Source organism: Schistocerca serialis, unplaced genomic scaffold (assembly GCF_023864345.2).
Source record: "Schistocerca serialis cubense isolate TAMUIC-IGC-003099 unplaced genomic scaffold, iqSchSeri2.2 HiC_scaffold_849, whole genome shotgun sequence".
NCBI classification, from domain to species: Eukaryota; Metazoa; Arthropoda; class Insecta; order Orthoptera; family Acrididae; genus Schistocerca; species Schistocerca serialis.
This window is the reverse complement of record NW_026048462.1, coordinates 9,457,531-9,480,295: the sequence shown is the minus strand read 5'-3', so window position 1 is coordinate 9,480,295 and position 22,765 is coordinate 9,457,531.

Below are 22,765 nucleotides of genomic sequence, written 5' to 3'. Positions count from 1 at the left end.
AGATGATGATCTGCAAATAGCTGCAACAATTACTTTCTTTTCTATGATTAATGGTTTAGCCTCATATCTTAACTTAAATTTAAGCTTGGAATTTAGATAAATGCATACACCACCACCTTTGACATTTTGCCTATAGTACTGACTGGCAAGTTTATAATATGTGTGACCAAAAGGACTTAATCTATATCTGTACATTGTATAAGGCTCAGTCACAACTTCTGTGCATGTCTATGACAGGTGGTGTGGGCAGCCTATCAAGTTAGGCTGTGGTCTCCTGATCTCACATTTTGTGCTCGCTTACTCAGTTGTGCAGGACTCTGACACTTGTCTCACTCCTCTGTCAACACAGCTTCCCTTTCATGTTGTTTGTCTCCTAACACTGTAGTCAATTGTCATGTAGTGTAACTATTTAATACAATGATGTATTATATTCTGTTCCTTATCTTCTATACTTCTTCTCAAACTCTGTTTACTTTAAAATTCAAAATTGATGCCTTTGATGCATCACATTTTTATAAATAACAGACTATGTCACTTTTGACTTAACAAATTATTTATCCCCTTCATCATCACACTCGTGAACTACACTAAAAGATCACCTTCATTCAGTATAAAAGAGACACTCACAATAATTTTGAAGGTTCCCCTTGTGTGTCTCACAACACACATCAGTTGTTGAAACAACTCCTTTGGCAGCCTATTGCTTTATAGGACCGTGTGGTGTCCCCACAGAATACTTATTTTCACACATGTAGTTTGGCACCCAAAGCTGCTGCGATAGCTGTACAGTGCTGAAGGTGCATATTGTCCCCTGATGTAAGTCACCACACACAAAATAGAAATAACACTAATGAACAATATCTGTACATTTATGTTTGACATGTTGTTTTCTATTGCTCTTTTCATAATGTGTACACAACACTTCTTTCAAAATGGCATTCATTGATAAGAAGTCATTGATATGTGCATCTCTCATCTGGAGTGGTACATACAAGCACAGTCTGTGAACATGGTGCCCAGTGAACACAGTCCAAAGTTTTTTAAATTTTTTTTCCTATATGCCATGAATGTGGATTTCTTTTTGTAACTATGGCTTCTGAGATTGGTTATAGCCTCAGTACATCATTGTCCATGATAAAATACGCAAATTTACCCTCAATTGCAGCCATAATTTAAGAGCATGTCACTAAAGTGAACATAAAGTACTTGAAAGATGTTTTCCTCTCTGTGTGTACAATAGTATCCAGTGCAGAACAGCGGCGGCTACGGTCACCAGAGGCTGGACCCAGTACTGCAGGTGCAGCGAAGTCACCTGGTGAGTAAGAGTAAGAGCCCACTGTGGCAGGCTTAAATTCCTGCTCTGTACACTAGAGAATCAAATGTATCTGGACACCTATTAGTGGACATTAAGATTTTGTGTTCTCCTTTGAGGACTTGAACTCTTCTGGGGACACTTTCACATTTCGAAATCTCTGTGGGTGGATGCCAGCCCATTCTTCCTTGATAGCTGATACCAGACAAGGTAGAAATATTGGACACAGGGTATGGAGTGAAAATGCCATTTATAACTAATCCCTAAGACGATCCATTGCTTTCAGGTTGGAACATCGGCAGGCAAGCCTTCTTCAGGAATGCCACTGGTTATAAGCCTTTGCCTAACAATGCTGATCCATGAGAGGTACAAGTGTTGAGCTGATCAAATCGGTCGTTGTCTGTGAACTGTTCCTCTGCTGTGTATAGTACACAATACTGTCAAATATGTACTTAACCTTCTGCATTTATCATATCCTGAAGTACAATAAGGGGAGAACAAGTTAAAGAGGAGAAATTGCACATTGTTACACTGCCTGCTCTGCACTGCATTGTTGGCAGTAGAGTTAATAGCAGATAATGTTCACTGAGTAGTCACTCTATCGAAATTCTTCCGTCAGATACCCACGGAGTATAGCACTGTTTGTCACTCCAAATCTCGTTTCCACTCATCCACTCACCAGCAGTCATAGGTTTTTATGCTACAGTCAGTGTGACTTTATGTTGAACAGAAATGTTGTTTCCAGAAGCTGCTCAGCCACTGTAACCAGTTTTTCTAACTCCCTGTACACAGCCATTTACTTAGCGGGCTCCTAGCTGCACTTCAAAACTGAAGAGTGACTGCAGCAGCTAACTGCAAGCTGGTTTTTACTATTTCCTACCACAATGATAGAAGCACTTGTCCATCAGCATACTGTGTGTGCCTGGACTTCATGTAGCATTGGTTGTTCCTGCACATTTTCACTTAACTGTCACATCGCTGACAGCTGACTTGGGCAAGTTTGGACGGGCTGAAATGCATCCCTGTGTTAATTATTCAGGTGTAATGCAAAGAAAAGTCTATGTTCAGTGTACTCAGATCCCTGACTGATGAATTCTGCTTACAAAACAGTATTACCTGCCACTTCCTGTAATATATATGACGGCAGTATCTGTTGCCGAAAGAACAATTGCCATGGGTAACCATGCAGCTTTGCTAGAAATGAAATGATGATTAAATGGATGGAGCGTCTGCCATGTAAGCAGGAGATCCCGGGTTCGAGTCCCGGTCGGGGCACACATTTTCAACATTTCCCCAATGAAGTACATCACCGCCTGTTTGCAGCTAGGGTGTCCATTTAATTATCATTTCACTTCCTATAATAGTAGCTCCACCTCTCATTGAATTAAAATGCTCAGTTGCCCGTTACATAAGGGTGCCCAGGTATTTTGATTGGATAGTGGGTTTATAGTTCTTATCTATGTGATTTCTGCAACCCCTTAGTCAGTCCACCATACACAATTGAATTAGAATCCAGAAATCACAATATATTTTATTATATTTATGTTTTTGAATATTGAGGACTTTGATTTGGGGCGAGTATTTACTGACTTACAGAAATACAAAGTTTACCTATATATCTGTGGAAATATGTGTGCTGAGAATTACAGGGAGGGAAAAGGAAACAGAAAAATGGACAGGGAACAGGCAGGAGTAGGAGACGTAGTGGGGAGGTAGTGGAGATGAGTGACAAATGTAGTGATGGAGTGAGTGACAGATAGCATAAGACAATTACATGCTCCTATCCTAGAGAGGTGAGTGGGGGGAACATTGAGGTGACAGTCTGGTGAGAGGCATTGAGTGGATATCAGGCTACATGGACTACAAGCTGCAATGCCTGTAGCTTGAGACCAGAATACCAGGAGAAGCCAGGGAAGAGGCTTAATCAAACAGTGGGACTCCAATGATTGAATGAATGATGTGAGTAGAAGTAACTGAGGATGATTTGTATTTTAAAACTGAACATTTTTGTACAACCTATTAGGGTAGTAACTTAAATGGAAATATTGGGGTGTGAATCTAGTTTACAAATGGTCATAGCTGATGCGTTCAGCACTACCATAAATAATTTGATACTAACATTTTCAGGGGCTCCCTTAACCTTTCTGTGGTCAATCAGACATAAAGGTCCTGCCAAAATGTTTGTTTCAGAATCTGCACAACCATAGGAATGTCCCATTTCATTGTGTACTGTGATCTGTTGTTCAGTTTATGTACAATTAGAACCCAGAAGCTGACAGGTGATGCTAGAATGTGTTTTTTTCTTTGTTGGTACAGAAGTGTGTACAGTATGTTTTGTAGAAGGAGCTTCCTATCTTTGGCTTAGTTGTGGATGGCAAAGACAGTGTAGATATTATTTATCTTTGTTACATTATTTGCTAGGTATATACTATTTGACATATATTTTCACTGATAACTCATTCTTGAAGAAACCTGATGTCTGTGCCTTGTAACTAAAATTAATGCATGTCTTTATTAATGAAAATCATATCAAAATCGTGACTGTAGTTGGAAATCTACCACCACAAATGTACAGATACTGTTCTTTTGATGTACTGTTTTTCTTCTTTCTCATGAGATAGTGTACTGGAGACATTTGTTTTCTTTTCCTTATTTTGTCTTGAATGTCTCAATAGTTTCTTGGAATTAATTGTTTACAATTATTTATGGAGCTGTCTTTTGAATTACGGGGAGGGTGGTTATGAAGAATACAGTCAGCAGAAATAAGGTTTCTATGATCTACTTTATAACATATGAAAGCTGATCACCTCTGAAATGAAGGTGCTGGGAGTGTATAGTAGAGTGAAAACAACTGAAGCATGTGGGATGAATGTGTCAATGCTTTTGGAGAGAATGGCTGATAATACAGTATCACTTCCTGTTCACTAGATTTGTCTCTGGTGCCAGTACCTTTGTTCATAAAATATTTCCCATCAAGACTTTCACTACAGTTTGATCCCAGACCAATCTGTTCGTCTTTCTGCCTCACCTCTCTACAGGGAGTCCAGCAGGGAGCTGCCTTGCCCCATCTGCCACCCACACTCGTGGTCATATGTCCCACCTAATGTGGATGATCCATGCACAAGGAGAGAGATGTACTCAGGTAGCCATGAACATTAGAACTTCATTGGAACACAGAAGGCACATGATAATGTTGGGCAAGTGAAACAGCTTCCTAGTGCAAGCACATAAAAATACTCCTGAGATGCTGTAAGGTTGTCACTAATATGAGCTAAGCTGAGCACTGCAAGTTGCACTGATGATGTCCTAGATTCCAATGTTGCTGTGCTCAGAGGAAAAGTTTTGACTGTAACAGCAGCCAAAAGTATGAACTGTCATCCCCATGGAGGAGATGGCAGTGTCATCCATGAGGCACACACCTGGAAGAAAAATACAGAAATTGGGCCAAGACATCAGTAAGGAGGGATGATGATGTGGAATGGTGCAGGCAGAAAGATACCAGGATGAAAGAAAGAAGTGCCACAAGGCATTTGAACACGGAGCAAAACCATTCAAACACTATGCAGAAGCACTTGAACACAGAGATGAAGGCTACCTAATGGATCACAAGACACTGGTAAAAAGCTTCCAGAGACAAAAAGTTAATTATAAAAGCACAAGAAGAGAGATGTTCCTGAGTGGGCAAGAGGAAGAGTGTTTCATTGTGGCACAGATGGTACATGCCAACATGAAGCAAATGAAACAACTTTCTGATGAAGGCAAGGAAGAGAATGCCCTGATGCATGAAAAGATTGCCACTAACATGAAAACTATTCTTGAAGCTTCCAGTTGAGCACTCTGTCTGTAACAACTGACAAACACTGCAGTAGGTTGCACTGGCAATGCCAATATTGTGGGCCGCATTCTTATTAATATAGTCATGCATTCCAAAGTAGATAGTTGATGTCGAGTCTGGAACTTGGGTTGGCTGGTGAGCCACTGTACATTCCCGTACAAAGGCTATGTAGCGGAGAAATACTGTTAAGTTGTCCAGTGTCGCATGGCTCCAGGGTGGAAACCGTGCAGTGGCTGTCATTGGCAAGATCCGCTGCACTGAGGGTGAGTTTCAGTTTCAAGCCTGTTAAGATGCCAGCAACTGACATACCTCTGTTGTGTGGCATAAGGCATGATTGTAAAGCACCAGCCAGATGCTACACAACCCACTTCCACCTCATTCCTATTATGTCTCCTAATCCATCCTGTTCCCATACGCATCAGATTTTCTTTCTGTCTCACCTCTACAAAAAATCCACCTGAGAAATAATCTGCCTCACCTGCCACTCATTCTCCTCACTACTTGTACCCATCTGTAAGTAAAGAAAGGAGTGTTACATTGAATGTGTTTGATGTGGCATTATTACTGCACAAACAGCAAAAATGTGGTAAGTGATAAACATTTTTGCTATTACTTTCTGTGGGGTATCTGTGAGAGAAATTCATCATAATTTAAAATTATTGGGGAAGTTTTCTGCAAAACACCAAGTGCTCTCATTGCCAAATACTGGATGAATATAATGTCGGTACATGAATGCAATTAGTGAAGGTGCATAAACAAGCTTACACACAGTTCCTAAATGTTAAACGTGACACTGTGTTAACTGTGTAACATAAGATTGTATGTTTTATTAAGCAGATTTTAAAATTTGATCAATAATTATGTGAAATGATGACAATAAACATTTATTTGTCCCTGCCAGTCTTCAGGTAGCAAGCGTGCTACCGGAATAAAGTTCTGGCTTTCTGGAACTCGGTAATATTGATGGTTGTTTATAATTGAGTAGATTAGATGCTCAATTATACACTGATCCGTACTTTTTCTAAAAGATAGAAACAATTGATTCTGTTCTTTATCAGGTCGTGTTGAAACACACTTAGTATATCACTAGTTTGTTTTACTTGTGCAGATAAAGTATTTTTTATATTAACACGCAAATTCTTTTTTTGTCAATCAGGCCCTGCTGAGGAGGAAGGCACGCGTCCCATCGCTCAGGTGAGTGAAAGTAGTGGATGCACGTATGAGACTGGCAGAGCAAGTGTGATTTTCACCAGTAGCATATAAAGTTAGGTTCTGTGGCATGTAATGGACCCCACACTGCTTCCTGTCCTCCTCCCAGGGTGAGGACATATTTCATCAGCTCAGGGCTTTGAACCGTTAAAATACTTCCTCCTATTCTGAGCTACTCTGCACACTACCAACTTGCTTAATCAAATAAACTCCTTTATTAATATCCTATTCATCTCCATTTCAGTCTCATTGCATTTCCCATGGCAGTCTGTTTCCTGACATCACAAACTTTGCAACTTCTTTAGCACTGTTAACTGAAATGCTATCTCAAGTCTAAATTACCTGCTAAATGAACCAAAAAATATCTCAAAGACCACTCATATACTGGCTCTTAATTTAAAACAAGTAACTCTCTTTAATTATTAATGTCAAGTCATGTGTCATTGGTTAGTGTACAGAATCTTACTGACAGCTCGACTTCATCTTCGTTCTCCTGATGTACTGGCAGTTGTCATGATGCTGACAGTTCTAGGGGGAAGGCACATTGCTGAACAAGAATGAGACAGCAAGGAATAAACCCATGGACTGGTTGTTTGTGTTGCCATCATCATTTGTGAAAGTGGCATGGCTGGACCATGTAAAATTTGGGGATTCGTGTGGATGCTGATAACCACGCCATTGAGTGAGTGCCCCCTAACCAGGTATCATCATCATCATGATAGAATAAAACACTGAATTCATCATGAACTGTGAAGAACGATAAACTAATTATCGTTATCCTACCCTGCAGATATGCTGCATGAATCTCCACTAGATTTTGTGTGTTGTGGTTGGCAGGTGTTACTAGAGGAGGCCAAAATGCATGCGTTTTAACTCACGCAGGCTGGCGTGAGGTCTGGAACAGGACAAGGAAATTAGAATTTAGAAAAACTGACTTAGCTGGTGGAACACTTAACTTTAATCCATTAATGATGAACGTCTGTCTTGATGTTACATGATTCACAATATCAATAGTAACTGATATGGGCGCCTTGCTAGGTCATAGCAAATGAAGTAGCTGAAGGCTATGCTAAACTATCGTCTCGGCAAATGAGAGCGTATTTTGTCAGTGAACCATCACAACAAAGACGGTTGTACAGTTGGGGCGAGTGCTAGGAAGTCTCTCTAGACCTGCCGTGTGGTGGCGCTCGGTCTGCAATCACTGATAGTGGAGACACGTGGGCCCGACGTATACTACCGGACCGCGGCCGATTTAAATGCTACCACCTAGCAAGTGTGGTGTCTGGCGGTGACACCACATTATGTACAACAGAGAAGGGTATAAAAGTTTAAAGCCATCATTTGAATTAAAAAAAAAATATATATATCACTTTATGGTGGTGACCATTGTTCATCGGTACTATAGACATTGTGAAATGTACACCTTTACTAAAGCGATGTGTTACACCATAGTTGATACTCATTAAACATGACAATAAATATTCCTTAAAATCGACACTTACCACTTACTGTTGTCTAAAATGCTTACTGATTGCAGTTGGGAACTGAGATTTCTCCATTTTTGAGCAAATATCACAAACACAAATGACAGGTACTCGGAATCGCAAACACGTTTCAAAACACCTTTCTAGAATTATATCAGACTCATTCTCCTCCATACATTCATGACCTGTCAAACTTCCTAAACTCTTCTGAAAATACTTTCCTGCTTGTGAAATAACTACCAAGTGAACTACTTTGAGAGGTGTACTTGTCATAGTGTTTGTTATGTTTGACAGATGTTGAATAGTAATTCAATAAAACTACCTTAGTGTACTTGAGCACGTGCATCACAAATTGTGCAGTGTGATTTCAAAGTAACTGTTTAGTTACTTTTGTTGTTACGGATTTGCTTTCAGTAACATTAATATAGGTCTCTGGTACATTAAACAGAATTGAATGATCATTCTTGTGATCTTTCAGATCTTGCATTGACTTACTTCCAGCTCCCATTACCATGGCAAACAGTCCTTTATCCAGTAAGTGGTTTCTTTTTCATACATCTTGTTGTTTAGGACCAATATGTGGCACAAATCTTAAAGGTCAGGCATGTGTCAGATAAAATAAAATGTTTAAGAAACCAAAAAAGAGGAGCCATAAGTTTATGTAAATGCAATCAAGAATGTAACACAGGAATGGCCGCTGAGGTGCCACCTCTCCATCTCTTTCCTCCTCCTCTTTCCTAATCATGACATTATTCCAATGGAATATTAGTGGCCTTCAATCCAAAAAGATGACTTGCGGCTGCTCTTGGAATCGCAGCCTCTGCTAGTTCTCTGCCTGCAGGAAACAAAATTACATCCTCCAGACTGATTTGAGCTTTTGTATTTCTTCCCAGTCTGCTTTGACTCCCTCTCTCCAAAGATGGCATTCCATATCATAGGAGGAGAGAGGGGAGTCATGCTGCTCATATGGAAGGACGTTCAAAGTCAACATTTCTCTCTGACTACCCAGCTTGAAGCTATTCCTGTCCGCGTTTTACTTCCTCTCCTGAGCTTTTCCATATGTACTGTTTACATCCCTCAGTCATTCGGTGTCATGGACACTCTTCATCCAGCTTACTGGCCAACTCCCTCACACCTTTCTGCTGCTCGTTGACTGTAATGCACACCATTCCCTTTGGAAATCTCCCAGAACCTGACAGAGAGGTGCCCTCTAGGCTGAACTTCTCAGTCACCTTAACCTCATTTGCCTTATCGTGGGAGTACCCCTCTTCCTTTTATACTACATGCACTCCTACCCATATCTGGAAATCTCCTGCACTGCCCAATTTGCCCATCATCTCATCACTGTCTCTAGTACGTACTCGAGCAACCATTTACCATTTGCTATCCATTTTCTGACTCCTACCCCACATATATGCACACCCAAATGGCAACTTTCTAGGGATGACTCGAGATTTACTGTTCCCTGGCACCCTTTGAGTAACATAATTTCTCCAGTTGTGATGGCCAGGTAGAATATCTTACAAATGCCATCATTACCACCACACAATATTCCATTCTCGCACTTCATCTTTACTGTGCCATGTCCCAGTGCCTTGATTGACTGAGCTGTGTTGTGACTCAACTCACATGCAGAGATGTGTTCTCCATGTTTTTAACCATCATTCCATGATGGCAAACTGCATTCATTATGAACAGTTGCATGCACAGTGTCGTTGCACCCTTCAGGATAGCAAAAATCTAGCTAGATTTCCTTAACTACTTCTTCTAACAGTTCCACTACCTCATCTGTTGTATGGGCCCTGCAGGACCAAGATCCATTGGGCTGCTATTCTGCGGAGATTTCAAGCTCCACCCACTATCATTCTGCCTTCCTCCACCAGAAACAAGTGGAGGAGGCTTGGGTAGTACCCTTATTTTGGCAGATTAGCGAGTGCTACAAGCTGCCTTTAGTATGAGGGGGCGAGAACTTGCTCTCACTTCCTATCGATCCTCCAACACAGTGCTGGACGATGTTTGCATTCAGATGTTGCTAAGCCTTTCTTTTGTGGGCAAGCACTTGCTCTTTCTTATGTACAACTGCATCTGGGCAGAGGGCGCCGTTTGCCAGATGCCAGCATAAAGACACTGTCATTCCCATACCCATCCCCAAGCCCAGTAAGGAAAAATACCTTCCTTCTAGTTACTGCCCCATTTCTCCCACAAGCTGTGTTTGCAAACTGATGAAACATGTAGTTCATGCCTGGCTGGTATAGTGACTAGAGTGTGGCAATTCACTGACCACTGTACTGTGCGGATTTTGATCAGGCCGTCCTGCAGCTGACCATCTCATCACTTTGTCAACGTGTGTCGCGAATGGTTTTCTGTGGATATATCAGACACTGCCAGTGTTTTTAATTTGCAGAAAGCCTGAAACACCTTCTGAAGGATGGGTATTCTTGATCTCTCTACATGTGGCACTTCTGAGGCCACATGCCCCATGTCCTTCAGGTATTTTTAAAGTATTGATTTTTCAAGGAATGTTGGTACTGCCTTGTCAGACACCTTTACCAGGAAGTTGGTGTGCCTCAGGGTACTGTTTTGAGTGTGACCCTCTTTGCTATTGCCTTTAACCTTATTATGTCCTGTCTCCTGCAGGTCATCTCCAGCAGTCTACTGTTGCCCACCCCTACCCTGTTACCGTCCCACACCCTGTCCCAGCCTCCTCCTTACCCCCACATGATTGCCTGTCTCATCATGTGCAACTGCTCGCAGCCTGGCTTCAGCTGCCAGAGAGTGTGATCACGTGTGTGAGAGTTGCATTTGCGTGAGTATGTGGGTGTATGTTATCTATATATAACAGAGGCCTTGTTCACTGAGAGCTCACTTTCTTACAGTTTTTTTTTTTTTTTTTTTTTTTTTCATGCCTCTGTGTCTTCCATGGTATTGTTAAATTCATTTCTGAAGAATTGTGATGGCTGGAGGCATTGATGTGCTGAGTTAGGGGTCAGTGTACACTCATCAGCAAACAAACAATTGTGCCTTATTAGACAAAAGCCAGGAAAGCTCAGACCATTTGGCAATAGTGCCATAAAAACCAGACCAGGGATTGATCTTGGGGAGATGAGTGTCATTGGTGTGGTAAATGTGAGGTGTCTGATACTCAGTATTCATGTATGCCCCATATGCTAGTGATCACTTACTTAACTGCATAGGTTATGGACCTGACTCTCGGAAGGTTCAAATCACTGACATAAGCACACTCTTAGCCTTAGTATATTTATTGGCATTCAGATTCTAAGTGCTCACTGTCTACCATTCAAGCAACTAAGAATGGAAGACCAGTTTTACCAACAAGTTTTTTGTATTCCACTGCCACTCATATTCTTCATTTTGCAGCTTGAAAATATATCTCTGCATGTTTTGGAATGAAGGTTAAGGCCTCAAAATTACCTGCTCTTCCCAAATCCATTCTCCATGGTGAAATGAGAGAAGCATTGCATGGTAACTTGAAGGTGCAGAGTTCAAAGCTACACATTTCCATTGTTTAATTGTTTTTGCAAATTCACTAGAAAGAGAGACAGATTTTTTGGACATTTATGCAAATAATGGAATTGAGTGTCTGAGTAATGAAATAGCTGCTCTTGTTGCGTATGGGCTTCACTCTGTTTCAGATACATTTATTAAACTACCTGTAGCTAAAGTCATGAAAGTTATAATGTTTTATGATAGAGAAAATAACCAACAACAAAAGCAACATTTGAAGAGCTCTTCTTAAAAGACAGAATGAAACATGATACCTTTAACAGTTCATGATAAGAAATGTTACACACTACTACAACCACACTTAATACTTACCATCCTTAAATGTTTAAAGCAGTGGTTAAAATTTCCCAGAGTACTTTGACAAAGTGTGAACAAATAATGATGTACTTTTGCACCTACATACAGCCATTAAAGCTCTAATGAATGGGCAGGCAGCATTATCAAATTAGTTATCAACATTACTGGGTCAGCTACTTGTCAGAGAATATTAACTATAATCTATTAGATCTATTATGAACTACCAGAAAGAAGAATGCCAACAATTAAAAGCTTCCAGATGCATTTGAACTTGGATGCTGGCATGTTAAGTACTCACTTATGTGCCTTTACTGATGTAGATGTAGAATGGGTGCCAAGTTTGATATAGCTATTTGAACACAAACCAGACCTCATGGCGAAGAATAGAAACAGTAAAACTAATGATTCACAGTATCATCCAGTTGCAGGCCTAGGTAAGCAAAGTGTTGCAACAAAACATTTGATCATATTCCATCAGATCTCATCTGTCACATGTGCCAAAGTATAACTTCACTTTCCATTACAGTGCTTGTATATAGTCCAGCACAATATCAACATTGTGAAGTGCACTTCCACAAACATTTCTACAGCATAAAGAGATCAAATTTCTTCACGGGGTTTACAATACTATTCAGGTTTTCATCACACAATGTTTGTCTTATATGGGAGTCCTAGTGTACTGCATATCGTGCTCGAAAAAGGGAATGGGGAGAAGGGGAAGATAAGGAAGATGATGGCGAGGTGAGTTGCAGTCTTGTGTTAGACCATCATAGCAGCAATAGTTGCGGGCACAGATCAGCGCAATTTCCCTAAATCGCTCCAGGCAAATGACGAGATGGTTCCTATGAAAGGGCACGGCCGACTTCCTTCCCCATCCTTCCCTAAACTGATGAGACCAATGACCTCGCAGTTTGGTCTCTTCCCTCAAAACAGCCCAGCCAGCACAGATCAGTGGAAGTTGTCATGGAAGGTCTTAGAACATCACTGAGACCCTAATTACAAGTAACAGACATAAGAAATAAATGAATACACCTTTGGTTGTTGTTACCCATGCCCTGGCTCCAACTCAAACCATTAATGTTTGCTTGACTGTGATGTTCCTGTGGTGCTGCTTGTGAGTGGATGACTGTAACTGAGGTATTGTCAGAGGTGTTAGTCATCAGAAATGGCATATTAGTCAAATGCTGATTCCTCTCTTGTCATGCTGATAAATGGCAAAAATGTTTAAGGACATTTTGTTCAAATATGTGGCCTGTCCTCAGTGTAAGCTGTGCAGGGTTCAGCAAACGTCTGCAGTATGCAGATGATTTGGCTTTCCATCCATTCTTGTCACATATCTGGCAGAGTCGTGAATTTCTATGTATCCTGTGATGACATGACAAATATTAAGGGGTAGTAATGTGCATTTTTAAAGCTATACAAATTCACCCCAAGGGTGACTATGGGAATGGAAGTTGACTGAGTATTGGGAACTTTGGATAAAATATCAACCTGTGTGATTGATGAATCTTTGGAATGTCAGAAGTCTACCCCTACTGTAAACAGAATTTTAAAGAATTTTGTTGAAGGAGGCACTATCAGCAGAATGCCTGGCTTAAGATACTGAGCACACAGCAGGATAACACATAGCTTGCCTGTAAGAGCCAACTAATCCCTCCCCTAGATACGAAGCAGTTGTAGTGAGTGACCAACTTCCCAGTTCCAATGATGCAGTTAGTTGAGGGCCAAGGAAAGCTGTACTGCACGCACAATGATCCACTATAAAACAGGAACTCAGTGAGGAAATGTGTTACACTGGCTGGCAGCCACAGAGCTCCATCTTAATGCAATGTGTAAAAATGTACTTTTCACAGATAAGTAGTCTTACCAAGACCAAACAGTACTTTAGCAGCCGCGAGGGTCCAGACATAATGGCAAATAAGTGGTGACAACAGGTAGTACTAGCCGATTGTCAGTTTCCTGGGGGCGTTGGTTTCCCCCGCAGGGGGCGTTGGTTTCCCCCGCAGGGGGCGTTGGTTTCCCCCGCAGGGGGCGTTGGTTTCCCCCGCAGGGGGCGTTGGTTTCCCCCGCAGGGGGCGTTGGTTTCCCCCGCAGGGGGCGTTGGTTTCCCCCGAGAAGAGCATGAATGCTTCCTCAGTAGAGGGCCGTATGCCCACATTTTGAAGAAAGTGGTGCTGCATTTAGTGTGAATGCTATATTGTGGATGGGATCTCATGCTACAGGAAGAATATTCACTTGTGTATAGGTATGCTCATTCAACTGGAGCTGTCCAAGATAGACATTAATGTAATGGACTTGCTGTGAGAGACTGCTCACATGAACACAATGGAAATTATGTGTGTGTAAGTAGCAGGAACACACAGAGAACTGGCTGTGAAACACACCATTTATGGCTGATGCTCTTTTGGACTGCTTTTTTTGAAGCCTCGGTGGGGTTGCCTCTTCTGTCAAATGGTTCCAATGCCTCACAGATTCATTGCCAGGGTGAATGACTGAAGTCAGAAATTATGGGGCATTCTGGATAAAATGTTATGGACTGAGAACATTTTACTTTCTTTCCTTGTTCTGCTGTGCAGTGTTCTGCCAGTGAGAGCCAGCACAAAATCTCTTGGTGACGGAAAAATATCAAAGATGAGAGAAGGAAATTTGAGCTAGTTCTAGTTGGCATTATCCTTGTACCTGAAATAAATTTATTTTAATTTAATATTTTGAGTATTACATTCTCTTTACTTGCTCTCTGCCTACATACATGAAATGAATAAATCAAGAGTGCCCCTTTTTAGGGCTATTTTTTGTTATGTCAAATTCATCTCTCTCCCACTCTATTGCCACCTATCAGACTCGGCCAAAAATGTGCAAAATACATCTTCTCTCTCTCTCTCTCTCACTCACTCACTCACACACACACACACACACACACACACACACACACACACACACACACACACACAGAGACACAGACACACACACACACACACAGGCAAATTACAAATTGGAAAGTCTCTCATGACCAAATAAGAAAACAGGGCAGTAGGATAATTTGTAGTTTCTAAATGGTGTTTATATATAGAAATTGGTCTGTATGCTGCATTTATTTGATGGAGTACATGTGTTTCCTCATGCTGTATGTAGAATAAGAAACAATATGACATTTAATTTCTGTTGGACAAAACGTGTTTATTTCTTGTCTGAATCCTGGGCTACAGCAATGAACTTTGTCCACGGATTGTTCTTCCTTCATGTAATGGAGGATAAATGCAACTGTGGACACTGCATCATGTAATTTCCCCATGCATCCTCCACAGCCTGACTAAACACAGCTTTGTTAGAGGCCATCTGATCTCGACTGTCGGTCATTTGTCCCAATCAGTGCTACCTAACAATAGCAAGACCGTGCACTCAATTTGCTTACTAAATCACAATCTGTCTTACATCACTGCACCCTTCAGTAAGAGTGATAGATTTGGTTAGTGGGAAGTAACTATACTGCCACTCATCTCAGACATTTCATACTTGCAGAACTGCAGTGTGAAAGGAGGGAGGTAGGGTGGGTGGGAGGAAGGTAGGAGGGAAGTCAGTATGGAACTGATGTAGCAGAAAATCAGTTTGTAAAGTAAGCACCACTTGGTGTTAGGCTCATACTCACTCAGTTTATGGACTGCAGTTGTTCTTGTTGTTGTTGTTGTTGTTGTTGTTGTCAGTCCGAATGGGGTTTGATGCAGTTCTCCACTCTGGTCTACCTTGTGCAAGCATCCTTGGCTCTCTGTAACCATTATTAAATTCATTATCATGTGTTTAAATCTGGTAGGAGGCATACAGTAATGATTGTAACACAGTACCACATGGAATGACTTCAGTGCAGTCACCACCAGCAACTTCTGTGCAAATGACTGGTCAGAGAATTCTGTACTGCATTCACAGAGTGAATAAAAGTACTTGTTTCTCATGAGGTACTGCAGTGCTGGAAGTTAAGCCGCATCCTGTTAGCAACTGACACAAGCTGAGTGGACCAAAATCCATTTAGTTCACTTTCAGAGGACTAATTCCAGACCACTGCTGTAGCCCCTCAATGAGCTATGGACATTTGTGGACGTGTTTAGTCAGATGTTTTTACCTATTTTTCCACTTTTTGTTTCCATTTTAATTTCTTGTATTTCCTTTGTTTTGACTGCCTTTGGGACCCTAGTTGTTGGGCTGCCCCAGTCCAATTATGCTCTTACTCAAGTCACTACTCGACAAAAAATTCTTATTTGCAGTTTCCTCTTTATTGGATGTGTTCACATTAGTCACATTGTGTTGCTGCTGACATAATATCAGCTTCCATCCCTGTTAGCCATGACCACAGAGATATGCATGGCCAAAATACAAAGTTGCTTCAAAATTGTCCACAGCAACTGCTCTAACAGCTTCCCAATTAAATGTTCGAATATACCAAAATGGGATAATGATGCATTGCCTGTAGTTCTGTCAAACTGTGCTCTTACAGATTACTTTAAAGACTTCAGTTTTGAAATTTCCTTTCCCCTCCAAGTGATGTAGGACTTGCCTTATGCATGTCAAAGAATCCAAATTTACATTGCAGTTGGATTTTGTGTAAATGTTACATTAGTTTCTTGTAAAAGTTGTAACAGCAGTCCCTGACAGGAATGCCTGATGTTAAGTCATCAGTACTGAGTACCACACTTGTTGATGATAGTTTTGTTGGTTAAGCTGTGTATCCAAATTGGCATATAGTTCCTTTAGTTGCTGGATATAAAATTTTCCAATTGTTTAAAATCCCACACCTTTATGCTGGTTCTTCATGCTGTCATTGTTGCTCTCTGCAGTGTTACTATGAACATGTGCTAGGCTGTTACAGTATTTGTGATTTATGATGCCATATATCATTGCTACCAATGTCACATAGTACACTTCAAGACACCTACACTATCTTCTATGTAAATTAGATATACTTTTCTGCATATCACCTTAACACTGTCCACAGTATGAAGTGGCTTCCACTAGTCATTCACTATGAAACACACAAGTCTCACTTGTTCTGTGTGTACAGGTACAAATCAGTGAGGCTGATACACTGATGCCAGTTGCCACTGATGCATTTTTACAGGAGAATGCCATCAATAGCGATTTGGATGCCTACAGTGCTATATTTCAATCACATTGCAGTCTGCTGTAGCAGTGTGAACAACAAGAGCTATTCAGTGTAGTTTGGGGGCTAACTGAGCATGTGCTAATCAACACAAAATACATAGAAAATAACTATCCAAACCTTAACCAACAATGTACCTTGAACAAACTGCTTGCATCTGTAAGAAGCTCCCTAACAGGGTAGTGTGACTCAATTGAAATGAAAACTTATGTGCTGGCCACGCATGTTAAGTATCTATGGGCATACCCTCGACACATTAAACCTCCTTACCTATGGGGCAGCTATTAGCATGTTGGAATCCAAAATATGAACTTTGATGAAGAATTACTCTAACACAACAACACTCTGGAACAGGTTAGTACGCCCCTAAATAGACAAAGCTCATAAAATCATAATGTATTGTTGAGGCCAGTGTCCTCCAGTTTTGTAGGTATGCAGTCATTACAGTACTTGCAGATAGTTTAAAGTGTTTCGATCAGGATTCTTTGTATTCATGTGGCCTTTATGGCTTCCTATCAACATCACACTACTAATACAAAAGAAAGTGAGTCACATAGTTGTAAGCTGCCACAACTCTGCTACACTACATGGCATGTCATTTGCGACGTGTGCTACGTGAACTGCTGTGGCTCAACACTTTGGGATCTGCTGGTTCTCAGTAACTTGAAATCCAATGGAGACACAATCAGAATTGTACATGACATAATTTCTCTATCTCCTAACTGTGACAGTCTGTAATTTTATAATGGTCTGTTATTCCTTTCCCCTTTCATGAGGGGTGTTCATTCCAGCAAACTAAGCTGTACCATTATTTTGGTCACTGGCAGTGTCCTTACACCAGCCTCCAAACACCAATGTAGCCTTGCTTTTGATGGGCACCTTTGTCCTTCTCTGTGACAGTGGCTGTATATGGCAACTGTAATGAATACAGGCAATTAAAATTAAAATATTTTGTGGTTCTTCACCTGGTTCATTATGCAGTTTTCATCAGTCTCACTTTTATAAAATTCCACATGTATGTACTTGCCACAGCACCTGATTCCTAATCTCCATCACTATTTTAATTTAGCAACTTCTTGACATTAAAATGAGCATGTGCAGTGAGAAGACAACCACTGCCACATATCAAGATGTTTGATTTACACTCAAATTCTGTTGATGTAAAGTTATTCAGCTTCTTAATATTTTTGCAGATGCCGCAGAAGTTGAGGATGGAGGAGCTGTTGGCAGGTGAGATATTTGCTTTCTTCAGTAGCTTAATTACACATTAAAGTTACGACTTTAATATTTTATTATGTGGTACTTTATTTTTCATCTTTTTCTTTGACATTAATATTCCATTGGTGGTGTGCTAAATAATTTTTGTGAAACAGTTTTTAAAAACTCTATACTATAACTTAACACTGGATGTTAATTATGTCATACATAATTCATACTGAAAATTGGTGGTGTTATTATAACTACGAAAGATTGGTTACAAATGTGCAGTTGCATTGAAAATGTGTACTGTGGTAGATTGTGAGGGAAATGTGGTCAAAGAGAAAAAAGACAAATTTTTAAGTACCAAATTGACATTTAGAAATTTGTCATTGTAATGTTAAGCAAACATTACAAATAGGCACACTACGATAAGTAGTAATGAATTTTGCCACCTGACTGATGTGTGAAATAGCCTGACCCATCTGGGTGCCACAGTTACTCTCAATCCCCCACCTGCCAAGAGTGTTATTGACTACACGGTAACAACATGCTACTGAGTACAAGGTGGCTGACTTGTTGGTGGCTTCACAACTTGTGTACTGCATTCTCGAGACCCATCTCATACTCCTCTCGCCCCCTCTACTGCCATACCAGCTTCACTAATTTGAAAATTTTGGAGTTCCCCTTAACTTAAGTTTCACAATTCTTCCCTCAGTACTAGCCATCCCTACACTGCCCTTTCCCATGCCTAGCTCTGTACCTGTACCTGTACCTCCTATGTTACACCCTCTGCCACCCCATCCCCTCTGTCCCCCCTGCGGGTCCGGGGATTAGAATAGGCCCGCGGTATTCCTGCCTGTCGTAAGAGGCGACTAAAAGGAGTCCATCCCCCTCACGGGGGTAGTTCGCGCCTGCGTCCGGAGACGGACGGTTCCACGACCTATCATCGTGGTCCTTTTGGTTTTTTCACTTCTCGTTTCTTCCTTCCTTTTGTTGGTTCCTTTCTTTGCTCTTCTCCACCTCACTGTCTTCCTTACTCTTTCCCTTGCCTTCTCCTTGCCTTCTCATTGCCTTTTTCTCCTTGCCTTCTCATTGCCTTTTTCTCCTTGCCTTCTCATTGCCTTTTTCTCCTTGCCTTCTCATTGCCTTTTTCTCCTTGCCTTCTCATTGCCTTCTTCTCCTTGCCTTCTTATTGCCTTCTTCCCCTTGCTTTCTCATTGCCTTCTTCTCCTTGCCTTCTCTGGTCTCCGCCTCGGCGTTTGAGACAGTCTGTCCTCTTTCTCCCTCTCTCTCTTCTTTTTCCTCTTCTTCCTTCCTCCCTGTGCGTGTCTGAAGGCCGACCCACGCGTTCGCACGCGTAGCCGGTGACGGGGTAACGCGTAAGTCCCCGCCCTGGGTAGACATGTAAGGCACGCGCGTACCCCCTGGTAAAGGCAGGCCTGGGGAGGGGTGATTGCCTGAGCTGATACCTTCTGACCATGCCGATTGGTCCCTCCGTCTGTTTCTCGGGAGGTGTGACCTGAGGTGTAAACATTCACCTAAGGCGGGAGTGCCCTCTGAGAGGGTCCCCACAAGGAAGGAGCGCGCCATCGGAGACGCTGGCAATCATGGGGGATTCCTCCGCAATGGATTCTACTCCATCTCTTTCAACTTCGACCCAAAAACGGAAACGTGACCAGCCAACAGTGACAAAAGTACTACCGCCTGCCCCACAGTTCCTCGTAGTTTCTCGAACTGAGGACGGAAAGGATTTTTCCTCTGTCAACCCTTTCGTTATTCAGAAGGGCGTAGATGCCATAGCCGGATCTGTCAAATCCTGTACCAGGTTGCGTAACGGCACCTTATTACTGGAAACTGAGAATGCCTTTCAGGCACAAAAACTGCTTCGGGCCACCCTCCTGTACACGTTCCCTGTCCGGGTGGAGGCCCACCGAACTTTGAATTCGTCTCGTGGTGTGGTCTATACTGACTCCCTCGACGGATTGACTGACGAGGAGCTTCAATCATTCCTCGCTGAGCAGGGCGTGACGGCTGTCCATAGGGTCATGAAAAAGGTCAACAATGACCTTGTACCGACCCGGACAATTTTCTTGACCTTCGATAGTGTTAAGCTGCCATCGCGCATCAAGGCGGGCTACGAGGTTATTTCTGTTCGCCCCTATTTCCCGACACCTACGCGCTGCTACCAGTGTCAGCGTTTCAATCACACTCGACAGTCTTGTTCCAATGCGGCTAAATGTGTCACCTGTGGCAGGGATGCCCATGAGGGTGACTGTCCACCTCCGTCTCCTCGTTGTGTGAACTGTCAGGGTGACCATGCAGCATCCTCCCGCGACTGTCCTGTCTATAAGGAAGAACGCTGTATCCAGGAAATTCGGGTCAAAGAGAAAGTGTCCACCTCGGCTGCTCGCAAGCTATTGGCTAGTAGGAAGCCCACGCTGCTCCCAGCGGGGAAATACAGTACTGTCCTCGCCTCTCCTCGGACTACCCGGGAGGTAGCAACCCAGACATGCGATCTGACCTTCAGCACCACGGTCGTCCGTTCGGCCAGTGCTAAGATCGCGCGGTCGACGTCTCCTCTTCCTCCCATCACCCCACAGACACGAGCACCTTCTTCAGCTTCTGCTAAAACGAAGACACCGAAGTCAGATGCACGGGCCTTCAAGAAGGAACCATCCCGTGCAGACTTCCTCCGTACCTCGACCTCACAGCCTTCGACCGGTACTTCCACTACACGTCCTTCCAAAAAGGCGCATAGGAAGCACAGTTCTCCTTCCCCGCCACGGCGCATTTCTTCTCTTGCGCCACCCAGCGGCTGCCGCCCCAGGCCGTCATCCGTTTCGCCTGGCCGCACCGCTGGTCGCCGTACATCTGGCCGTTCACTGGCGGAGGAAGCTCCCCCTCCCGGCCATCCTCCCGAGATGGCCGATGACCCTATAGACCCAATGGACGATGACTGTCCGCCTACTGATAGCGGCGGCAGTGCTCGCTCGAAGCCAGGCCCTAAGCGGCCTTCGAGGTGACCACTTCCCTCATCTTTCTTTTCTTACGATGGCACTTATTCACTGGAATATTCGCAGCATTCGCTCCAACCGAGAGGACTTGAAGTTGCTGCTCCGCTTGCACCGTCCGCTTGTCGTAGCCCTCCAGGAAACGAAGCTACGCCCATGCGATCAAATTGCCTTGGCACACTACACCTCTGTGCGTTTTGACCTACCCCCTGTGGTAGGTATCCCAGCTCATGGAGGGGTTATGTTGCTGGTCCGGGATGATATTTACTACGATCCCATCACGTTGCACACCGGCCTGCAGGCAGTTGCCATCCGCATTACTCTCCCCACTTTTACGTTTTCCTTTTGTACCGTTTACACTCCATCGTCATCTGCCGTTACCAGGGCAGACGTGATGCAACTTATTGCTCAGCTACCTGCACCATTTTTGTTAACTGGAGACTTCAATGCCCACCATCCCCTTTGGGGCTCTCCAGCATCCTGCCCGAGGGGCTCCTTGTTAGCAGACCTTTTCAACCAGCTCGATCTTGTCTGCCTCAATACTGGCGCCCCTACTTTTCTTTCGGACACATCTCACACCTATTCCCATTTAGACCTCTCTATATGTACTCCCCAACTTGCACGCCGGTTTGAGTGGTATGCACTTTCTGATACATATTCGAGCGACCATTTCCCGTGTGTTATCCATCTCCTGCAGCATACTCCCTCTCCGTGCTCCTCTCGTTGGACCATCTCCAAGGCAGACTGGGAGCTCTTCTCTTCCAGGGCTACCTTTCAGGATCAAACCTTCACAAGCTGCGATCGTCAGGTCGCACACCTCACGGAAGTCATTCTCGCTGCTGCTGAATATTCCATCCCTCACCCTACTTCTTCTCCACGTCGTGTACCGGTCCCCTGGTGGACCGCAGCATGTAGAGATGCTTTACGTGCTCGTCGACGTGCTTTACGCACCTTTAAGCGCCACCCTACAGTGGCGAATTGTATTAATTATAAACGATTACGTGCTCAGTGTCGTCGTATTATTAAAGAAAGCAAGAAAGCCAGCTGGGCTGCTTTCACAAGCACCTTCAACAGTTCTACCCCTTCTTCTGTTGTCTGGGGTAGCCTGCGCCGGCTATCTGGCACTAAGGTCCACTCCCCAGTTTCTGGCTTGAAGGTCGCGAATGAAGTCCTTGTGGCCCCTGAGGCTGTCTCCAATGCCTTCGGCCGCTTTTTCGCCGAGGTTTCGAGCTCCGCTCATTACCACCCTGCCTTCCTCCCCCGCAAACAGGCAGAGGAGGCTAGGCCACCTGACTTCCGCTCCTCGAATTGTGAAAGTTATAATGCCCCATTCACCATGCGGGAACTCGAAACCGCACTTGGCCGATCACGGTCCTCCGCTCCAGGGCCTGATTCTATTCATATTCAGATGCTGAAGAACCTTTCTCCTGCGGGTAAAGGTTTTCTTCTTCGTACATACAATCGCATCTGGATTGAGGGACATGTTCCCGCATGCTGGCGCGAGTCTATTGTTGTCCCGATTCCTAAGCCGGGGAAGGACAAGCACTTGCCTTCCAGTTATCGACCTATCTCGCTTACCAGCTGTGTCTGTAAAGTGATGGAGCGAATGGTTAACTCTCGATTGGTTTGGCTGCTCTAGTCTCGACGCCTACTTACCAATGTACAATGTGGATTTCGAAGGCGCCGCTCTGCTGTTGACCATCTGGTTACCTTGTCGACCTTCATTATGAATAACTTCTTGCG